The sequence below is a fragment of the Physeter macrocephalus genome, chromosome 20 (genome assembly GCF_002837175.3).
Source record: "Physeter macrocephalus isolate SW-GA chromosome 20, ASM283717v5, whole genome shotgun sequence".
NCBI classification, from domain to species: domain Eukaryota; kingdom Metazoa; phylum Chordata; class Mammalia; order Artiodactyla; family Physeteridae; genus Physeter; species Physeter macrocephalus.
In genome coordinates, this window is record NC_041233.1 from 49,302,289 (window position 1) to 49,307,570 (window position 5,282).

Genomic DNA, 5,282 nt, shown 5'->3' on the forward strand with positions numbered 1-5,282 from the left:
AGCAGATTAAAGCTCCACAATCAACTTGATGTACCCTGCATCTGTGGAATACCTGAATAAACAACGAATCATCCCAAATTGAGGAGATGGACTTTGGGAGCAACAATATATTTTTTTTCCCTTTTTCTCTTTTTGTGAATGTGTATGTGTATGCTTCTATGTGTGATTTTGTCTGTATAGCTTTGCTTTTACCATTTGTCCTAGGGTTCTGTCTGTCTTTTTTTTGTTTTTTTTGTTTTGTTTTCTTTTTAGTATAGTTTTTAGTGCTTGTTATCATTGGTGGATTTGTTTTTCGGTTTGGTTGCTCTCTTCTTTTTTTTATTACTAAAAAAATTTTTTTATTAATTATTTTTTATTTTTTTATTTTATCTTCTTCCTTCTTTCTTTTTTTTCTCCCTTTTATTCTGAGCTGTGTGGATGACAGGCGCTTGGTGCTCCACCCAGGCATCAGGCCTGTGCTTCTGAGGTGGGAGAGCCAAGTTCAGGACACTGGTCCACCAGAGACCTCCCAGCTCCACATAATATCAAATGGTGAAAATCTCCCAGAGATCTCCATCTCAATGCCAAGACCCAGCTCCACTCAATGACCACCAAGCTACAGTGCTGGACACCCTATGCCAAACAACTAGCAAGACAGGAACACGACCCCCCCCCCATTAGCAGAGAGGCTGCCTAAAATCATAATAAGGCAACAGACACCGCAAAACACACCACCAGATGTGGACCTGCCCACCAAAAAGACAAGATCCAGCCTCATCCACCAGAACACAGGCACTAGTCCCTTCCATCAGGAAGCCTACACAACCCACTGAAGCAACCTTAGACATTGGGGGCAGAAACCAAAAACAACGGAAACTGCGAACCTGCAGCTTCTGAAAAGGAGACCCCCAAACACAGTAAGTTAAGCCAAATGAGAAGACAGAAAAACACACAGCAGATGAAGGAGCAAGGTAAAAACCCACCACACCTAACAAATGAAGAGGAAATAGGCAGTCTACCTGAAAACGAATTTGGAATAATGATAGTAAAGATGGTCCAAAATCTTGGAAAGAGAATGGAAAACATACAAGAAACGTTTAACAAGGCCCTAGAAGAACTAAAGAGCAAACAGTGATGAACAACACAATAAATGAAATTTAAAATTCTTTATAAGGGATCAGTAGCAGAATAACTGAGGCAGAAGAATGGATAAGTGACCTGGAAGATAAAATAGTGGAAATAACTACTGCAGAGCAGAATGAAGAAAAAAGAAGGAAATGAATTGAGGACCGTCTCAGAGACCTCTGGGACAACATTAAACGCATCAAGTCCAGGAAGCACAGAGAGTCCCATACAGGATAAATCCAAGGAGAAACACACCAAGACACATATTAATCAAACTATCAAAAATTAAATACAAACAAGAAATATTAAAAACAGCAAAGGAAAAACAACAACACACCAAGGAATCCCCATAAGGTTAACGACTGATCTTTCAGCGCAGAAACTCTGCAAGCCAGAAGGGAGTGGCAGGACATATTTAAAGTGATGAAGGAGAAAAACCTACAACCAAGATTACTCTACCCAGCAAGGATCTCACTCAGATCTGATGGAGAAATTAAAACCTTTACAGACAAGCAAAAGCTAAGATAGGGCTTCCCTGGTGGCGCAGTGGTTGAGAGTCCGCCTGCCGATGCAGGGGACACGGGGTCGTGCCCTGGTCCGGGAAGATTCCAAATGCCGTGGAGTGACTGGGCGCATGAGCCATGGCTGCTGAGCCTGCAAGTCCAGAGCCTGTGCTCTGCAACGGGAGAGGCCACAACAGTGAGAGGCCCACGTACCACAAAAAAAAAAAAAAAAAAAAAACTAAGATAATTCAGCACCACCAAACCAGCTTTACAACAAATGCTAAAGGAACTTCTCTAGGCAGGAAACACAAGAGAAGGAAAAGATCTACAATAACAAACATAAAACAATTAAGAAAATGGTCTTAGGAACGTACATATCAATAATTACCTTAAATGTAAATGGATTAAATGCTCCAACCAAAAGACATAGACTGGCTGAATGGATACAAAAACAAGACCCATATATATGCTGTCTACAAGAGACCCACTTCAGACCTAGGGACACATACAGACTGGAAGTGAGGGGGTGGAAAAAGATATTCCATGCAAATAGAAATCAAAAGTAAGCTGGAGTAGCAATTCTCATATCAGACAAAATAGACTAAAACAAAAACACTATCAAGAGACAAAGAAGGACAATACGTAATGATCAAGGGAGCAACCCAAGAAGAAGATATAACAATTGTAAATATTTATGCACCCAACATAGGAGCACCTCAATACATAAGGCAAATACAGCCATAAAAGGGGAAATTGACAGTAACACAATCATAGTAGGGGACTTTAACGCTCCACTTTCACCAATGGACAGATCATCCAAAATGAAAATAAGAAAGGAAACACAAGCTTTAAATGATACATTAAACAAGATGGACTTCATTGATATTTATAGGACATACCATCCAAAAACAACAGAATACACTTCTTCTCAAGTGCTCATGGAACATTCTCCAGGGTAGATCATATCTTGGGCCACAAATCAAGCCTTGGTAAGTTTAAGAAAATTGAAATCGTATCAAGTATCTTTTCCAACCACTATGCTATGAGACTAGATGTCAGTTATAGGAGAACATCTGTAAAAATACAAACATATGGAGGCTAAACAATACACTACTTAATAACCAAGAAATCACTGAAGAAATCAAAGAGGTAATCAAAAAATACCTAGAAAGAAATGACAATGAAAACAGGATGTCCCAAAACCTATGGGATGCAACAAAAGCAGATCTAAGAGGGAAGTTTATAGCAGTACAATCCTACCTTAAGAAACAAGAAACATCTCAAACAACCTAACCTTACACCTAAAGCAATTAGAAAAGGAAGAACAAAACAAAACCCAAAGTTAGCAAAAGGAAAGAAATCATGAAGATCAGATCAGAAATAAATGAAAAAGAAATGAAGGAAACAATAGCAAAGATCAATAAAACTAAAAGCTGGTTCTTTGAGAAGATAAATAAAATTGATAAACCATTAGCCAGACTCATCAAGAAAAAAAGGGAGAAGACTCAAATCAATAGAATTAGAAATGAAAAAGGAGAAGTAACAACTGACACTGCAGAAATACAAAGGATCATGAGAGATTACTACAAGCAACTATATGCCAATAAAATGGACAGCCTGGAAGAAATGGACAAATTCTTAGAAATGCACAACCTTCCAGACTGAGCAAGGAAGAAATAGAAAATATAAACAGACCAACCACAAGCACTGAAATTTAAACTGTGATTAAAATCTTCCTACAAACAAAAGCCCAGGACCAGATGGCTTCACAGGCGAATTCTATCAAACATTTAGAGAAGAGCTAACACCTATCCTTCTCAACCTCTTCCAAAATATAGCAGAGGGAGGAAGACTCCCAAACTCATTCTATGAGGCCACCATCACCCTGATACCAAAACCAGTCAAAGATGTCACAAAGAAAGAAAACTACAGGCCAATATCACTGATGAACATAGATGCAAAAATCCTCAACAAAATACTAGCAAACAGAATCCAACAGCACATTAAAAGGATCATACACCATGATCAAGTGGGGTTTATCCCAGGAATGCAAGGATTCTTCAATATACGCAAATCAATCAACGTGATACACCATATCAACAAACTGAAGGAGAAAAACCATATGATCATCTCAATAGATGCAGAGAAAGCTTTTGACAAAATTCAACACCCATTTATGATAAAAACCCTGCAGAAAGTAGGCATAGAGGGAACTTTCCTCAACATAATAAAGGCCATATATGACAAACCCACAGCCAGCATTGTTCCCAATGGTGAAAAACTGAAACCATTTCCACTAAGATCAGGAACAAGACAAGGTTGCCCACTCTCACCACTCTTATTCAACATAGTTTTGGAAGTTCTAGCCACAGCAATCAGAGAAAAAAAAACAAATAAAAGGAATCCAAATAGGAAAAGAAGAAGTAAAGCTGTCACTATTTTTGCATTCCTATACACTAATGATGAAAAATCTGAAAGTGAAATTAAGAAAACACTCCCATTTACCATTGCAACAAAAAGAATAAAATAGGAACAAACCTTCCTAAGGAGACAAAAGACCAGTATGCAGAAAATTATAATATACCGATTAAAGAAATTAAAGATGAAAAATTTCACAATTTTTATGGAAACACAGAAGACCCCGAATAGCCAAAGCGATCTTGAGAAAGAAAAACGAGGCTGGAGGTATCAGGCTCCCTGAGTTCAGACTATATTACAAAGCTACAGTCATCAAGACAGTATGGTACTGGCACAAAAACAAATATAGATCAATGGAAAAGGATAGAAAGCCCAGAGATAAACCCACACACATATGGTCACCTTATCTTTGATAAAGGAGGCAGGAATATACAGTGGAGAAAAGACAGCCTCTTCAATAAGTGGTGCTGGGAAAACTGGACAGCTACATGTAAAAGAATGAAATTAGAACACTCCCTAACACCATACACAAAACTAAACTCAAAATGGATTAAAGACCTAAATGTAAGGTCAGACACTATCAAACTCTTAGAGGAAAACATAGGCGGAACACTCTTATGACATAAATCACAGTAAGGTCCTTTTTCACCCACCTCCTAGAGAAATGGAAATAAAACCCAAAACAAGTGGGACCTAATGAAACTTTAAAGCTTTTGCACAGCAAAGGAAACCATAAACAAGACGAAGAAAAGACAACCCTCAGGATGGGAGAAAATATTTGCAAATGAAGCAACTGACAAAGGATTCATCTCCAAAATTTACAAGCAGCTCATGTAGCTCAATATCAAAAAAAACAACCCAATCCAAAAATGGGCAGAAGACCTAAATAGACATTTCTCCAAAGATGATATACAGATTGCCAACAAGCACATGAAAGACTGCTCAACATCATTAATCATTAGAGAAATGCAAATCAAAGCTACAATGTGATATCATCTCACACCAGTCAGAATGGCCATCATCAAAAAATCTACAAACAATAAATGCTGGAGAGGGTGTGGAGAAAAGGGAACCCTCTTGCACTGTTGGTGGGAATGTAAATTGGTACAGCCACTATGGAGAACAGTATGGAGGTTCCTTAAAAAACTACAAATAGAGCTACCATACGACCCCGCAATCCCACTACTGGGCATATACCCTGAGAAAACCATAATTCAAAAAGAGTCATGTACCACAATGTTCATTGCAGCTCTATTT